The sequence below is a fragment of the Crocodylus porosus genome, unplaced genomic scaffold (assembly GCF_001723895.1).
Source record: "Crocodylus porosus isolate Cpor-Errol unplaced genomic scaffold, CroPor_comp1, whole genome shotgun sequence".
Classification (NCBI taxonomy): domain Eukaryota; kingdom Metazoa; phylum Chordata; order Crocodylia; family Crocodylidae; genus Crocodylus; species Crocodylus porosus.
Genome location: NW_017728926.1, coordinates 17,971,358 through 17,978,854, shown reverse-complemented (window position 1 = coordinate 17,978,854; position 7,497 = coordinate 17,971,358). Strand labels below are relative to the sequence as shown.

Below are 7,497 nucleotides of genomic sequence, written 5' to 3'. Positions count from 1 at the left end.
AGGCCTATTGTTAAATTTAATCATATTAACTTCTAGAGCTGCCTTTGCTCCCAGATGCTTGAAGCACTTGGCAAACTTTACACTGTGGTGAACAATTATTGGCTATTCCCATTTCATGCAGGGGAAAGCCAAGACAGACAGATGGGGGAGGGGGGAGAAAGATGCTTGTAGATGGGGATGGGGTACAAACCTTGTTTCCACTGGGTCATCCTGTATCCCGTGTCAGCTGTGCTGGTGTTGATGATGGATTAAGAGCCAGAAGTTGTGTTGAAGTTTGGATGCTTCTGCTGAAGTTCCCTTCTTTGCTAAGACAGGTTCAGTTCTGTGGGTGGTTGAACCTATAGATGCAAATAGTTTCAGGCAGCCATAGGTGTTTTAAGTACTGTGTTATCTAACTCTGCTCCAGGCATGCTGACATGACACAGCATGAAAACTAGGTTGTCCATAATAGATGGCACCAAAGTTCTGGAAGAGTCATGAAACATCATGCCCTAGGGCTGATGCCAACCTCTAGCCAGTACAGATGTGGATAATGTCTCATGTTGGGGAGGGGGAGAGGGTGCAATTAAATCACACCTGCTTGCACAGGCGTTCTAACTCCTTTCTGCTAAACATCTGGCCTTGGTCTCTGTCTGAGTCTGCCTGCTAACAGTCACTGGACTAATGGACCCGGGTCTGACCCAGTCTGGCAGTTTGCCACATATCTTGGCATATCTGGGATGCTAGTCCCAAGCACCTCCAGCACTGAAGCACCACAAGTCCAGGACTACTAGGTTTGGAAAATATAGCCCCAACCTCTCTGTGCTCAATTTGTCCTTTGTAAACTGTGACTATGAACACTTCTCTGCCTCCCTGGGGATAGGCAGCTGGCAAAATCTCATTTATGATTTTACAAAATGCTTGACAGATAACTTTTTTAAAAATTAAAGGCAGGGATATTCCAATAAGCTAGGAAGAAAATTTGCATTGAATTATTGGACTTGTAATTCCTCCAAGCCAAGTTTGAAGTAGGTTCGGGTTCGTTTCAAGGCCAGGCCCTTTAATGGGCATTTGCTGGGCTATGAGGCTTTGGTAACTGTAGCTTGGGTGCTCTAAAAGGACAGACAGAGTAGTGCTGGGAAGGACTACTAATGGCATTTTAGCTGCAGATGAGCTAGGTGTTTGCTCTAATCAAAGGGAGTTCAGAGAAGAACTGTTAGGTTGATTAGGGACCCAAAAGGCTTGATGTAGGAGGATAGTTTCAAAGGCTAGAATATGTATGGGTTGGCTCAGTGATGATTAAATAATCAGGGATTAAAAATTGTCAGCAAAGTGGGGAAACATTTAAGGTGATCTGGGGGTTGAATTTTGAGTAAGGGGTCCAAATTTAGCATTGGAACACGTGGGGTGATTTATGGTTGCCGATACACCGCAGTTGCAGAAGTGACCACAGTGTTGTGCAGAGATACTCAAGCCAGCTTTACACTAAAGGAGAGAGGTACAAAGTAGTGGACAATTTCCCACAAACAGTGGCAGAAGCACTATTGTCTTGGACTTTCAAAATCAGACTGGCCAAAGCCTTGGTGCAGGGACTGCACTGAGTGGTGGCAGAAGAGAAGCAGGAGGCAACGATGTGGATGATTTGACTGGTAGGTTACCAAATTTCCAGTATCAAAAAAGAGGATGCCTGTGAGGCAGGGATGGGAGGGAAGGAGAAGGGGGAGGAGCATATGATTGGGAGGGGGCAGTGATACGCCAGTGCCCTGCCTCTGCCCCTCACTCCTAAGTCCCTGCTCCCTCAGCCCTGCCGGTGCCCCTCACTCCCAACCCGCAGCACCCTCCGGCTCTGCTGCCCACTTAGCTCCTGTGTACCCACGTATTGGTGCCTGCGTGCACAGCATGTGACCCCCAACAGCCAATCACCTTGCCCACTGCTCCCAGCCCCAAGCAGCCAGCCGGGGAAAGCAGATCAGAGCAAAAACCTGGACACTTGCTCACATTTTAAAAACCTGCCTGGACAGGAGGACAGGGGGTCAAAAAAGAGGACATGTCCGGGAAAACCCAGACATATGGTATTGGTAACCCTATGCCAAGAGGTATTTTTCATCACTGACCTCTCTGAGCAATGGCATCGCTGTGTTTAGGTTTACTGTCTGCTCCCTGTCCCTGCTCTTAGTGTCACGGACCCAGCTGTCCTGGGTCTATGACATTCTTTCTCAAGTAACATGCACACTTCGTGAGCCATGCTAGATGCTTTGATATTGCACAAAACCAAACCCACGGAAATCTTCAGTCCTATGGGTGGAGTGAAGGTGACAGCCAATGCCCATGGAGTGCACCACATGGCCATGGATTTTCCATAGAAAATCATGAAAACCATGTTGTCAGTATAGTGCCCCCAGCACAGAGAGAATCATAGGTGAGAGTGAGGGGGTCTTTATCCCCTTAGCCAACTTCTCTGCAGGCAAAGCTAGGAATAATCGAAAGCATATGGGAGGAGAGCCTGTGATCCAGGGCTTCAGGACTTGCAGCTGAGCCACTCAGGAACAGCCTGGCACCCATTCAGGAATTTGCTCACTGATCAAATATCTCATGAATGGGGAGTGGGCTGGGTGGGAGATTGAAAAGGTACAGGGCTCCAGCTCCACTGCTCCCCACCCTCCTGGTGAAATAAACAGTCATGAGCCAGACTGGAGAAAGAATTCCAAATCTCTGAAAGCAAAAAAATTAGCATTACTGACCATGCCCTCCACCATCCCCCAACCTCTTCGCAAGCTTACTGTTTTTCCCTTTCTACCCAAAGAAAATAGAGCTAAGCTCACTCCTACCCAAGTCATGGCTCCAGTTCCATGATTCTTTCTTCTTGCTGGGCTTGAAAGCCCCTTGGAGTATTTTACTGAAGGTATATTTGCTAGGAATGGGCTCACATCAAATCTGAATGTCCTTGAACTCTGGAGAAGCTCAGCACTGAATTCAGAAGTTGCACTCCAGTCCCTCTATGGGACCTGCTAGAGGGAGACACCCCTGATTCACTTCCAACACATCTATTTCTGAATGCATACGTTCTTCTTTTCCCTCCATCTTTTCTTCTCTTTCTCCAATTTATCCATCTTATGGGCAAGGGACCGAGTCGTAAATAAAGTGCAGTACTATTCCATTAAATAAAATCCAGTTTGGCATCTTCTATGGCACTGGGACAGCTGATAAGCATCAGCTATATAGAACAGGAGTACTGTCATGCCCTGAATATTCTGGGTGTGGGACTTGGTTTGAAATATCAGGGTCAAAGCTAGTGTAAATACAGGGAAATCAGGAAGCTACACCATTTTACACCAGCTGAGGGGCTAGGCTTGGCAGGGGTAGTTTGGGGAGGGTGAGGAACATAAAGGGGCTCAAACCACAATCCTCCATGTGAACACTCCAGCATCGGAAAGTGTTTGTTGGCAACCAGTTCCAGTCTTCATGCTTTGTGCCTTTTTCTAATATGGACCCAAGCCAGAATCCTAGATCTAAACACCTCCAAAGTTAAATCCTAAACCCTGGCCTTATTGCAAAACAGGGGTCTGATCAAGTGCTCGTTATTCCTCAGCCACTCTCAGCTACCCTGACAGCCCATCACCAGGCATTTCTTTAACTAAGGTTCCCTCCAACTGTAGCTTTACAGTCCATGGCTACTGCCTTAGTGCTTCTCCACCTTGGTCTCTGAAAACAGTAGTGATGCAAGGACCTGGCAATACCTATGCAGATAATTCATAGAATCATAGAAAATGAGGGTTGGACGGGACCTCAGGAGGTCACATCTAGTCCAACCCCCTGCTCAAAGCAGGACCATCGCCACCCAACTAGATCATCCCAGCCAAGTCCATTCCATTCACCTGATCCTGCTTTCAAACTCATGCTCATGCAAGTACTTCAGTGGCTTGCTGGTGCAGGAACAGCAACAGGCATGGAGCCAGGCAATGGCAGGGACTTCAAGACATTTTGGGAATTGTAGTCATCCAGAGAAGTGGTAGAGTTTGCTGCTGCCGGGAGGGGACATTGTCACCCATTTTTTGTTGCTGAAGCCTATGTCCAGAAGGCAAAAAACGAAAAATTGATTTTGGCCACAAAAAAAAGGGGTCAGCTCCCCTCCCCCCAGGAGCAGTAAACTCCACTGCCATGCTATCAAACTTCTATTCCCAGATCACCTTGTGCTCAAGGACACACATTGCCTGTGCCAGCTGCAGCCTGGGATGAGTTGTTCTCCCTGACCCATCCTTATGGCAGTCCTCCCCTTAGGTGGTAGCTGGGGCACAGTCCCTGCTCACCCACCCCATGTTACACTACTGGTTTCCCTTGCTACACTTCATCTGTTTGGGTTACAAGATCTTCAGAACAGACAGCGCCTCTTCATCCTAGGTTTGTCCAGCATGCAACACAATTAGACCCCGTCACGGCTGTTGCCCTCAAGATGCTACTGCAGGGGTGGGCAATGATTTCAGGCGGAGGGCCACTTACTGAGTTTTGGCAAGCCATCGAGGGCCGCATGACAGGCAGCCAGGGGCAGATAAATATTAATTTTCTAAATTTTTTAGGGGCCCCAAGGGCCAGATAGAATGGCCTGGCAGGCTGCATCTGGCCCATGGGCCGCATTTTGCTCACCCTTGTGCTACTGTAATACTAACAAATTATAATAAAAGCATTAAGCTAGATACCTGTGTAATATGAACCACTCCCAATTTAAACTATGTAACATTCACACAGATACCATGGTGACTGACATCCTACAAACTCTTGCCAGCAGGTCACTATAGTCATCGTAGCAAAAAGCTGGGCAGAGGATGATCTTTTGAGGCAACAGTGATTTAATTTTTTTTTTAAATGTGCCGTTGTGCAATCCAACAAAAAAATTAAATACCTGCTGGGCTAAAATGTCCTTCATCCCAAAAGTCCTGTTCACTCCCTGGGTTTACAAATCAGCATATAATTGAAATTTTCCCTTAAAAATAGGCTTTTTTCTAAAAATTGGGAGGAAAAAATAATTTTAAAATGGTAAAATGCATGGAGGAGATGATCTCAGCTACCAAGCACTCAGCTGTTTTTATTAGCTAACATTTGCAGAAAATGCTTAGCAAAATGACTGCCCATCCCATCAGATTTATTACCCTGCACATGTGCTTTTTTATTATCATTAACTTAGCTTTAATAGCTCTCTTCCACTGCCCCACTCTTCTTGTTTCCTTTTGCCCTAGTTCCAGCATCCAATGACAAAAATGAAAGCAAACACGTTCAGCAACCTTATTATATATTTTGTATTTGAAATAACTGGAGAGCTGTTTCAGTCATCCATTGTGGTCCCATTCTTGCAATCAAACCCCTGTAGAGACCCCCAATAGATAGTAAGGATCCAATTGTAGCATAAAAACTTGTATTTGGCCTCCCAGCTTACCTAGTAAAACAAAGAAGTCCAATGAAGTTTAAAAAAATTGTGCCAGTAGCCTATGAATAAAAATAAGCTTTACATAAAAAGAGCTATATTGGCTTTGTGTTTTCCTGATTTTTACTTTTATCCAGAGATTTTAATTCCAAAAGAACCCCCTGGCAGGATTGCAATTAAAACGTATCAGCAATGAGTTCGCATCAGTGTTTTTAGGCCTATTCTACGACGCCTAAAATGCAAAAGGATTTGGTGCGCTATCTTTATAACTTCACTGATTACAAGTCCAGTGCATTTGAACTTGGATGCTGTATTTTAAAGCAAGCCACATGCTTCTGACTGTGGGATGCATAGCATCAGTTTACTGGCTGAGAAGGACTCGTTGGGAACTGAAGGCCTCCAGCACTACCTGCCAGCATCCTGATTCCCTCTCCAGTTGGCTTCAAGAAAGGGCACGCACAGACACAGCACTTTCTGATGTGGTGGATCTCATCCTCCTATTCCAAGGGAAGAACATCCAGGCTCACCCTGTCCCTCTGTTCCTATGTGTCTGACATTGTTAATCAACCAATATTATACCCATCTTCTCTCGAAAGAGGTGTAGTAAAGCCCTGAAATGGCTACGGCCTTCTGAGACCAGATCCAGAGCTACATTTTACTATGGCTGTCTGCTCCTCACCCTCAGCCTCTGTCCCTTTCTGTTCCACTGGGTTATCTGTATGGCTGATGTGTCCCCTCCCTGCAGCTTATTCACACGACAATGGCTGTCACGAGCTACTGTGATCATGCTCAGCTTGCTTTGCATTCTTTATATTGGCTGTCTATGAAACAGTGGATGCTGCCTACAGCTCTAAATGAGCTAACGCTGGTTACATTCAAGACTTCCTTTTCCATCCATCACCTAATGGGCTTGTTACTTTCAGAGCGCCGAGTGGTTAGGCGTTTCACCCTTGCGCCTGAGGCTGGCGGGCAATAAAGTTTCTCCTGTGGTGGCCCTGTCTGTGTGGAGCTGCCTCCCCTGTAACATCTATATCTTTGAATCTCCCCACTTTTAGCAAAACAACTCAAAACGTATCCTCACCAAGGGATTTAAAATGACTGCCCCTGATGTTTTATTGCTTCTTTTTACTGCTTTTATTTACTTGTTCCTTTGTAGTTTTGTTGGGCTGGGGGTGTTTTTAATTACTGCGACATTGCTCAGTGCCCTGTGTGCTTTTGCAAAGAGGGGCTTAACCACACGGCTGTTGTTATTGTTCCTGAAGCACAGGAAGAGCTTGTGGAAAGAAGCGTCGGTGGAACGAAGCACTGGAGAACGAGGTCCACCAGCACAGCGAGGACGCCGCGGCTCCTTCACCATATGGCCAATACAAACAGAACAGACTCAAAGGAAGAGAGTGAACCACAGGCCACATGGTAACTGAAGGTAGATTTATACCACGGTGGTAGGGGGTCTGACTCTAACCCTCGCTCCACTATATTCTGCCTGTATGTAGTTAAAAGGAGGAGGGGGAGAGAGAGGAAATGAACACAACAGAGGACTCTAAATAAAAGCAGGCAATATCATCTCCTATAACGTGACCCATAAATCCCTGCCCCTCTGCGAAGTCCCTCACATGTTTCTCATTTGACAGGCTGGCTGAAAGCAGAGCAGTCTGTGTGTGGGAGAGGCTCCCCCTCCCACACTACCCACTCACACTGTGTCTCTCTGCCTGGGGCAAGACATTCTTTTCTAGTGAGCGATCAAAGTGAGAAGGCGCCCAGTGCCACCCTGCCACCCAGTGCCACCTGCACTCCTTACTCCTAGTCACTTGTGTCCTTTGGTCAAATCCCCTCTGCTCTTTCCTCCGTGAATAAGGAGGTCAGAGGATGTTCACTTGGGGCAGAATTTTTGGAATTCAGCAGCTACCAAAGGTAAAAAATACTATTTCTGTAATAACCCCCTGGCTGGGCTACAAGCCAGGATAGAAACCTGGAGCTTCAAAGAGTATAGCACAATCATAGATTTCATAGATTCATAGACATTAGGGCTGGAAGGGACCTCGGGAGATCATCGAGTCCAGCCCCCTGCCCAAAGGGCAGGAAGTCCGCTGGGGTCATAGGAT

General features: G+C 46.5%; 1 long non-coding RNA gene across 1 annotated transcript in view; it reads left to right on the top strand.

Annotated features, from left to right (window-relative positions):
• The first annotated feature begins 4,180 nt into the window (after nt 1–4,180).
• The window catches only part of LOC109314453, a 19,269-nt gene continuing 15,952 nt past the window's right edge, over nt 4,181–7,497 (top strand). The window contains exons 1-2 of the long non-coding RNA XR_002102294.1: nt 4,181–4,192; nt 7,475–7,477. This is a non-coding gene — a long non-coding RNA (uncharacterized LOC109314453). The remainder of the gene's footprint in view (nt 4,193–7,474; nt 7,478–7,497) is intronic.